Source organism: Colossoma macropomum, unplaced genomic scaffold (assembly GCF_904425465.1).
Source record: "Colossoma macropomum unplaced genomic scaffold, Colossoma_macropomum, whole genome shotgun sequence".
Classification (NCBI taxonomy): Eukaryota; Metazoa; Chordata; class Actinopteri; order Characiformes; family Serrasalmidae; genus Colossoma; species Colossoma macropomum.
In genome coordinates this window covers 154,071-165,291 of record NW_023495904.1, presented here as the reverse complement: position 1 = coordinate 165,291, position 11,221 = coordinate 154,071, and positions in this window count along the sequence as shown.

Here is an 11,221-nt window from a genome sequence, read left to right as displayed (position 1 = left end):
GCTGATTCTCACTGAAATTATAAAGAATGTTTCATTTAGGAGAGCTTTTTAAATAAGACACAACAGAACTCATTTACATATATCAGTCTTTACTGCATGTTATGATTGGGCTTCAAAGGAAACAATAAAATGCAGTCAGAATGTAGGATATGGGCCCTTTAAAATATACTCGCAGGGCCCCCTGTAGCTCGGAGGTCCTAAGTGACTGCATATACTACTTATAACATCAAACAGCTCTGCTTCTGCTTCACAAAGAGACTTGGCAGAATCAAAAGCAACCAAAGAATACAAACCTCCATCATGATGAATCCACCTCGCCTGATCTGTCCTCGTCCAGCGTTTGAAATGTTTCTGTGTACAAGAATAAAACTGAACTGAGTTCAGTGTCCTAAATGGACTGTTCTACTGAATTAGTTCAAACTACAAAAAACATATTATTCAGACTTTAGTTATTTACAAACATTATGTTATGATTTATTTAAAACCGAGACATTAACTGAGGTATTAATAAGCTAAATATTTACAAAATCATTATTTATAGTGTATTGGGAGGTGTCTGTCTTATTTAAATTGAAACCCAAAATTTTATATTTAGTTTGTTTTAAATAAAAAAATGCTGTTTCATGTTTTCCAGTCACCACTGAAACAGGTGGAGGCAGAGTCTTATTTTAGCCACACCTGTAACTTGACAGAACTGACCAGACACTCGCGGATAAAATTAGGAAATTAGGCTTTACAAGTTAGAACGTGACCCAAATTTGTAGTCAGAAAAAAAGCACAGGTCAAATCCTAAACAAGACAAAAACACAGATGGACAAACAACAAAAACAGGCAAACACCGCTCAGTAGCTCAAATGAATGAAGTGATACCTTACAAAGACTAAACTAAAACCCGGGCTTTAAATTCTATCTGTGACCATGTAAGAGATTAATATTCAGATGAAGGGAAGCGATGATTGGCTGTGGATGTTGGTGTGACAGTCACATGGTCATCTGGGGATTTCTGGGAATTGGAGTCTGTTCCACAGAGATGCGTAACAACAGCCCTGCATTTTAGAGCAGGAGGTGAGACTGCATCCCTCATGGCCACATGGTGAGCAGTTACAGTTTAAAGTGTGTGTGTGTGCAAAAGTCTCATAATCAGTAGGTAAGATTAAGATTCGTCAGTGCAAAAAAAAAATCTACAATGAAGTAAACTTTTGTGTTTTAGTGTGTACAAATATTCAAAGCTGTGTTTGGTAGTCATGTACATGGCTGGTGTCTGAGTAAAGAATTAGTTAAAGTTGTCTATATCTAAACATTAGGTAAAGTTCTGGTAGAGTTATGTTTTTATTCATAGTAACAAAATGGAATGATCATCATTTATTTTAATGAAATAAACAATTAGCATATAGAGTTTAGCATCACTCAAACAAAAAAGATTTTATTCTATAATCCAAATCAGTTAAAAGTCTGAAATGTGTTTTCAACTTTGACTTTGAACTAATTTGGTAGAATGATCCAGAGAACAGATTCAGATTAGATCACTGATATCAGACATTTACTAAACGTGCACTCTAGATGCACCAGGCAGCCCACAAACTCGTCAGTGTGGATGGTGAGGCTGGACTGACTGTAGAGAGACACCAAGATCTGATGTAGAGAGACATTCAGAGAGAATCCAGCAAAATACTTCAAACTCAAACTCGCTTCTCTCTCTAAATTTACAGGCTGCTTCAGAGTTTAGACTTAAATTTCATTTATACAGTCGTATGAAAAAGATTTTAAAATGTCCATCTCCATGTACAGGGGCTTTTGAGTGGCAAGTCTCCAGCTTCACAGTAGCCCCTCATTAATTCCATCTCCCTCATGAGCTCTGAGCACGGATGTGAGCATCTGTCTGTCCTCGTTGCCTATTTTGGTCACTCAGACTCCTGACCCACCTGCAGCTCTGGACATATGGAGTTAATTTTGTGCCGCAAGTTTAAAAAAAAGTTTTAAAATGAAGAAAAAATGTTGAAAATACTCAAATAGTGTTAATTTTTCAAAAAGATGACTGTTCTTTCTTTTGCTTCTGACTTTTGAAGCATTTTCACAGAGTCAGATCTTAGAAGAGGGCGTTCACCTGCACTCTCTGCTGGTCAGCTAATTTGGAGTGACAGGTCTTCTAACAATAAATAATAACAACAAACTTTCTCAGAACTCTTGTACAGTGTGAAACATCTATCATAAAACCTCATACACTGGGTGTAGTGATGGTACTGGTCCAATTAGTGAGCTAATTATGCTGCCCTTAGTGAACTGAGTGTCTTTGAGAATTTACTGTTCTTCATTTTGAAATGATTCATTGCTCCACTGAAGTGTTTGTTGTTCAGCTGCTCTCACTGTTCACTCACTACATATTCAGCGTACATACAGTGTGTAACTGCTGAGTGTGCTAAAGCAGGTATTCTTGATCAGGCTGTTGTATTCAGGCTGATGTTCTTTAAGTCTTATGATCTTTTTACTGTTCTGAGATGATCAGGAAGTTCTCCATCATGAATACAGACAAACACATACATGTAAGATTAGAGTTACAAGCAGCTTTAAGTACAATTTAGAGAACACAGTATTGAACCGCTGCAGAAACCAATTTGTGGAACTAAAGCACTAAAAGATTGGAGCTGCTTTGAATTTAGAGATTTAAAAACCAAAGAAACAGATCTGAGTGAACTTTATGATGCTTCGTCATTGTTACTGTTATTGGTCAGGTTTGTGTGTCAGTGTAAATGTTGTTAATGATCGAGGCCTTTATTTAATTTAGCGTTACTCAGCTTTACTGTGCTTTACTGTGGAAGTGTCTTTATACAGGGCACTTATTGTGGTCATATTTAAGTGTTTCTTTGCTTATTTAAAGATTAAGAATGTCCCTATTTAGAGCGACTTGAATGGCCCTTCTTTTTGTTATGCTGCACATCTTACTGTAAATATAAATACATTGCTGAGTTCCCTTTAGTGTAGAGTTGAATAAGCTGCTTTCTCACATCTGCCAGGAGATGGAGATTCAGTATCTGAATGAGCTGCTAGATGATATGAGCTCTAGGATGTGTCGGTCTAGTTTGCCATCATCTGGTTTCGACCACATTTTTACAGTTTTTTAAAGTCTCTTGCTTTTATCAGTCATTGATTGGTGGGAGGTGGGCGTTCAACTGACAACCACTGCATTTCAATAAACTGTTTGTAACTGTTCAAAAGTGTTTGTTGTTTTCTCAAAATTGTTGCATCCTGACAGTCGAAGCTGGTTTTGACTATTATAGGACACAAACATTGTTCAAAGACACGAAAATGTCCCGGGACGCGGGAAGGTGTTTTAAGTTGAAATTTTATAGCAGCTTATACGTGACGTGAACGATGACGTCATACACATTTATTTGCCTTGTGATCATTTACATCAGTCAGAATGTCTCATACTGCACTATAATGAGGCGAGAGAGACAATATACACATATAACTGACCCGTCAGATCGCTGATGCTCTGATCTGTGCTCTCTCATTCCAGACAAACTTTATGTAAGTGAGCTGAGTGGCGACCAATCAGATTGTTGATTTGTAAGTGACTGTGACTATAACGCTTTATAAAGACTTCATTGGGTCAGATGAGTTTCTAAAGTTATAAAACTTGTGTTTATTTGGGCTTCAGAACTGGCCTCTATCTCTCACACACTTCCTCTCTATAAACCTCAGTCTGTGTGTGTTTTAGTGATGCTGTTGTAGAGGAGGAGATTCATAGTGTTAACACAGAGTCTGATTTATCATCCTGTCTGATAACAGGCAGAAATTTGCAGTAGAACAGTTTAGTTTAGTTGTTCCAACAGCGGCTCTCCTCTTTTTACAGAGCTGCAGAGGCGGAGAAACCCGTTTAAATGGAGAGTCAGTGATAGCACATTTGATATGGCCCAAACCTGATTTTTACAGTGTACTGTGCCATATAAGGCCAAGGTCTGAATGTAAACTACGCTCCCCACAGTCCTTTTAATCCCTGATTAAAATATAAATGATGATCATGTAGCTCATATCAGCACTGGCAATGTTTGCCAAAAGTGTCGACCATGGGCCAGCAGTCCCACATCTCTGCCAGAAGAGGCCCACATCTGCATGCTATCTGGGTAGTATGTGATAAAGATGTTTTTGTTTTCTGACTGACTTTTTGCTCTCTTGCAGTATAGCAGGATTTCTCAACCTATATATATATATATATATATATATATATATATATATATATATATACGGTAACACTTTACATTAAGGGTCGCTAATCAATCATTAAATATATAATAATCAACTATTAGTTTCCCATTATTTAGTTATTAGTTAACTCTTCATTAAGCATTAGCTATTACTTAGTAATTGATTAAGCACTTATCAATAAGTAATTAAGTACACTGTTAGTTGTCGTTATTTTGTGGCTTACTTACTCATTATCTGTGTGCTAATTGCTGCTTATTACATTGTTAATTAACTAAGAAGTATTTTTATTCATATAAAGAAGTAACGTGATAACTTACTAGCACTTATGTGTTAATCCTGCTAATTATCTGTTAATTAACTTTCCATCACCTCCATATATTCAGTTGCTTCACTTTTCTCACTTTGGTTCTTGTTCATTAAAGATGCTTATGGTCACATCTGACCATAAGATGAGCGCACGCAAATTCATGGACTGTTTTGTTATTCATCACGTTCATCTTGGCATATCTGTACTCATATCTGGTAGGAGTGCATGTAAATTTGGGCATAAATGCTGGATATGTGGCTAATTAACCAAAACTATTATCAACATAATCTGTAATTGCAAAAATAAGAACAACAATAGAAAATATCAATAATACTAATTTGTGTGCATGACAGTCCAGTACAAAAGTGGATGTACTTACTTTACATGCACATTGATATAAACAAGTGCTGCAACTATTTCATGTTCCATTTAAAGACACATTACACTGTGCTTTTGTTTCATACTACTGACTCACAAACACAGCTTCGGTCATACACTGCAATAATACAGCGTTTATTTTAGGGAATTAACTACACTAAACAATCACTCTACTATGTTAACAACACAGAGTATTTTCTTTTATTTCACATTTTATTTTTTCCAGTTGTTTTCATTTTAATACTATTAAGTTTGGTCGGCAGCGGAGGAGTGCACTCACTGCTGGACATCAAACTCCACCCACGAGCACGGCCATTAGCTTTCATGCCAAACACTGCCGTTTTATTGGCTGGCTACTGAAACATCTGCATGAATTAGTGTGTGCTTTATTTAAATGATATGTAAATGAGGTGCTGGTCGGCTGGTTTCATGCACTGAAGCTGATTTATCATTTATGCTCAAATCTCCACTTGTTTCCACATCGTACAAAATTGTTATGAATCAGACGCAGAGCAGTTCAAACCTTATAAAAGGCAAAAAAGGTGTTTTTTTACGTAACTTTGATGATTAATGGGCCCTTTTCACAAGATTCGTGATTACTTCTGGTTTAAGCATTAGCAGAGTAAAACTCACTTCCTCTCCATAAAGCTACTGCAGACGCGATGTCAGAATGTTTGGTAGTGAACTGTAACGCTCAAACACGGAGCTACAACATTCTGATACAACGCTCTAATTTAACTGTAAACAGAGCTGAGATGTTGTTTTTACAGCAGTTCTGCTGCAGCTGCTTCACATCAAGCAGCCTCTGTGTTTTTGTACAACATGCCAGCGATTTCGATAATATTCTGTTTTCAAAAGAAAGAAGAACTTTTTTATGTAGCATGAATGTTATAGACTCTGTTTATATTAAGCTAGCTATACTGGCTAGAAGCTACTGCTAACCAAACTAGCCCGGCTAACATAAAGCAGCTTTTTCAGATGTTTTTTTTTCAGCTAGGAGTCGCGTTTTTGGCTGAGCAGTGAAAGGTGGATGTTTTCTGAAGTGCTGCTTCAAAAATTGCCATGAAACTATAAGAATAATGCTGTTTGGCAGATCGCTAACATAACTAGCGTTAGAGCTAACTTAGCTTTAAAGTTTGATGCTCATTCGAAGCTGGTGCTCAAACTGCTAATGGTAGGCTAGCTAATTAGCGACTGTAGCCTGCTAGCCTACCATAAGCTAATACAGTTTAAACGAGGTCTGTAAAATAGACTTTACATGTAAAAGTTTTTGTTTGCGTTTCCACGTTAGCCGGCTGGTGGCAGCAGCTAATGAAAGCTAACTAGCTTCCTTATTTTGGGAATACAGCAACAGTTAGAAATGGCTTCTAGCGTTGCTAGCTAGCTACAGCTAAACAACGTCTACCAAATTCATACTACATAGAAGAATTTTATTTCTTTTGAAAACAAAAATATTACAGAAATCGCTGGCATGTTGTACAACTACAGAGACACTGCTTGATGTAAGCAGCTGCAGCAGCAGTAAGCAGGGCTACACCACATACAGCATTTTAGCTGTGTTTACAGTTAAATCAGTGCTTCCATTCACTTCCTATTCTCACTGTTTGTCATGATAGTGCATGAAAACTAACATATGTCTGTTGTAGCTCAGTATTTGAGCATTATAGTTCACTGCTAATGCTTAATCCGGACGTAATCGCGACTCTTTGTGAAAAGGGCCTTTAGATCTTTACATTTTGACCATTCATTATTTCTTAAATTCCTCTTACTTAACCATTAATTACTGATTTTGTGTTGTCACTTTACTTGGAGGGACACAAAAGCAGTAATTAATGGTTAAGTAAGAGGAATTTAAGAAGTAATTAATGATTAAGTAAGAGGAAACCAGCCTACCAGCACCTCATTTACATATCATTTACATGAAGTACACACTAATTCATGCATTTTGTTCTGGACTGTCATGCACACAAATTAGTTTTATTGATATTTTCTATTGTTATTCTTATTTTTGCAATTACAGATTATGTTGATAATAGTTTTGGTTAATTAGCCACATATCCAGCATTTATGCCCAAATTTACATGCACTCCTACCAGATATGAGTTAGTTTGTACAGATATGCCAAGATGAACGTGATGAATAACAAAACGGTCCATGAATTTGTGTGCGCTCATCTTACGGTCAGATGTGACCATAAGCATCTTTAATGAACAAGAACCAAAGTGAGAAAAGTGAAGCAACTGAATATATGGAGGTGATGGAAAGTTAATTAACAGATAATTAGCGAATTAACACATAAGTGCTAGTAAGTTATCACGTTACTTCTTTATATGAATAAAAATACTTCTTAGTTAATTAACAATGTAATAAGCAGCAATTAGCACACAGATAATGAGTAAGTAAGCCATAAACTAACGACAAACTAACTTATCAACTAACAGTGTACTTAATTACTAATTGATAAGTGCTTAATCAATTACTAAGTAATAGCTAATGCTTAATGAAGAGTTAACTAATAACTAAATAATGGGAAACTAATAGTTGATTATTATATATTTAATGATTGATTAGCGACCCTTAATGTAAAGTGTTACCAAATCTAAATTAGAAAAGAATAATTTATTCAGCTTCACCTCTGACTTCTCTATCATTGCTCAGTGCCCTGTTAAGACCAAGACCTGGTTAAGTGTTTTTCAGAATATAACGAAAGGGAAATGAATGAAAGACCTGATGTTAATACTGTTGTTTACTGTTTGAAAACTGCCTTCACCCGCCCACTAAGGACCACTGGATCCCCCTCCATATAGGCCTGAGGACCATGAATTCCGTGCTGATTTAAGGGGATCCATGCTGGTCTAATGTTTGTGATCGGGTCCAACTGAAGGCCAGACCACTGGAAAATGTAACATTGGCCACGATGGGCACTCCAGGCCTGACTTTAGAAGAAAATCACATAGAGAACAACACAAATTTTTCAAAAAGCTGATTAATTATAGCCCTTTTACTGTGATATTTTTAAGCGTGTATAATATATAAGCGGCTATTACATTTCCATAATACTTATAATTCCATAATTATAATATTATGCTATCATCAGTTTTCGGTGATGCACTTTGAAATCCACGACGCAATCTTAAGGGCAGTTCCAGTGCAAACCACTCCATCTGTTATACATGAATGCTGAAACTTCACTTTACTCAGCTAGGTGTCTAGTTGGCATGCTAATAGCTACATGGCTGTTCATAGCTGTGGGAGAGTGAGTAAATGCACCCCTGAATGAAATAATAAGAGGGATGGGCAAATGAGCTGGACTGAAACCTGTGATATGTTAACATTATAAGGTTTAGGCCATTTAAAAATATTTGCCGCTATAGGCCCAGATGCCCAGGCCGGGCAATGCCCCTGCTCTCCGTCATGATAGACCAACTAGTGTTAACTTTACCCACAACATGTTTGGTTTAAATTTGTGACCATCAGTAACCTATTGCTGACCTTTTTACACCTTTTTGAAGTCTTAGCTGTAATGGCCTTGACTGGGGCTGAGTCAACGGCTAAGCCATTCTCGGCCACCAGAGGAAGGCATAGAGCCGCTCCTTGATAAGTAAGGGTAAGTAGTGGCACCTGTGCTTGCCTCTACTTGAAGATCTACCATCGTCTCTTGGTGTTGATATGTCTTGATGTTTCTTTCTTTGGAGTGTGGTTATCAGACTGGCCTCTGGTTACTCTCTGGTCTTCCTGTTTTTTGAGAGTTTAACTATTAATTTGTCATGTCTGATTTTTCAAATGTGTAAGTTACCTCCTTTTAAAAATAGACTAATGTTGTTCTATCATATTTCTAAAGAACCTTTTCCAAATCAAGTGCAACATGTCCCCTATGGATAACTGATCAGTAGCTCAGTGAGAGACTAGGTTAGAGCAGAGAATATCTGCTCAGTGCATCATTTTTGAGTTCTTTATCAGTGGAACATCCATACCTTTCCTGGCATGGAAATTCATTTTCACATACATTTCCAGACTTTCCAAAAGCAGGCAAGGACCCTGTATTGTACTGTATTTGTTTACCTAACAAGGACACTATGCATTAATCTACAAGCTTATTTTACAATGTAAATGTGCCAGATGTTTTTGCTGCAGTTACACCCAAACTTAAGACACCTGGGTTAGATACCTACTCACTTTCAAATTACTGACAAATCTCCAACCTCTCTTCCTTAGCTTAGGTAATAGAAAGATTTGCAGCCGGTTCAAGATTTTCACAGTGCAAAAAAATCTATATATATATCTGGCTTCCACAGCCTGTACAGTATTGAGCCTATCCTCTTAAAAGTTGCTTATCTCCTACTTTCTGCTGATACGGATTTCCTTAATATCCTCATCCTCCTGGATCTCACTGCAGCTTTTGACACAACCATGACTTTCCTCCTTAGGCATTTCTGGTTTAGCTCTTGGTTGGTTCTGGTCCCATCTTACTAAAGGGCAACAGTTTATCTGCTTATCAGTTTAGACACAAGCCATCCATTGCTGTTGCTCAGGAAGTGCCCCAAGGTTCTGTGTTTGGGCCTATTTTTTTATACTATACATCTCATCACTAAGTCTGATAATTTGATATCATGGTCTTAAGTTTATGCCAGTGATATTCTGATTTACATCCCCTACAGTTTCATCTCAGTCACTGAATGCATGCGTCACAGATTTAAAATGCTGGATGTGTAATAATGTCTTCTAACTCAATGCAGGCAAAACTGAAGTGTTGTTAGTAGGCCTGGAAACTTTGGTTTGCAACCTCTTCAATTTCTCTGCCAATGATGATGGTGTTCCTATTAGATCAGCATCAATGAGATCTTAAAAACCTGTTTCATCTTTAATTCTTCACTCATATTTGAATCCCTAATTAAGTCACTCACTAAGACTATATTTTCATCTACACAATAGTGCATGCCTCCACCCTGTGCTCAGCAATGTTGATGCAAAAGTGCTGGTAAACATCTTCATTCTCTCCCATGTTAATTACTGCAACTCTTTAATGGTCTCCCTGTTAAGTTGCTTAAAAGGAAACTCCACCCATTTTGCAAAATTACTTAATCAATGGTTTAGATGTAAATAAAATGAAATGCACCTTTCTAGAGAGCACTTAATGCATTTAATGGCTCTGAAAGCTACATCCCGTTATTACAAGTTTATTAAGTTATTACAAAAAATGGTTATGAATGTGTTGCTTGATACCTTGTTTTATGATAGTTTTAGTTAAAAAGTTTTGGCCTAAATCGTGTTTTTAGTATAAACTATTACTCCAGGATTACTTCTGTGCTTCCTGTCAAAATCTTAACTGAGATCAATGCGCACAACCTAATGTGCCATTCAAGACGGCTAATGGCAGCAGCAGCTTTTGTTTACAGTTTATTTTTACAGTTTCCTCACATATTTTGGAAGATGGCAGAGTATGCGGAAGATTATGAGGTCTTTGAAGTCCAAAATGTCATAGAGCCAAATTGATTTAAACCAGAACACACAAATGAGTTCAGTTTACTTCAGTTACTCACTAAGGCTTTGAAGCTTTGGCATTTTATTTTATACCAAAAGGATCCACAAAGAGAGAAATAGAGCTGAACAATTTTCTTTTATACATCCCTTTACTTTAAAAATCTGTGCTTGGTCAGACTCGAGACTTGTTGCATTCCAGTGTATATATATATATATATATATATATATATATATATATATATATATATATATATATATATTACAATAGCAGTGACAAGTAATAATTCTTTTAAAAACTTTTTTGAATTGCTGTACTGGTTCACTGCTTTGCTCTTGTTTTGCTGTTGCTGAAGAGACCTGTCTTGACACTTGTAAGAGATTCCCTGACATCAAGGTCAGATGTGATTGGCTTACAGCTTGCGAGATCTGATTTGATTGGCTGAGCTGGTGTTTATGCTGTTATGCTGGCGTCTGAGACATGCACAGAGGATGGGCGCTGGGGATCCAAAAGAGAAAGAGAAGCAAAAAAATATTGAAGGTGTGCGACACCCACAGGCATCGGCGATCCAGCACTAGCTGCCACAAGCAGCTTCACTAGCATGCATCCTCTATAGGCGTGAGCCAGAACTCGTGCACTCGGCTTAGGCCTCCCACCATGACCAGGAGCCACTTAAGACTGAAAACAGCTTGTGTTTGTGGCCACTGACTAAAGTAAACTTACAGTACCTCTCATAATTCAGCCAAAATATTTAAGACAAACACATAACTATGTTAAATTATTAGACAACACACTTCACAAATAATGTTCAACAACAGCAGCATAAAAACTTAGCACAAGATTGGCTACTT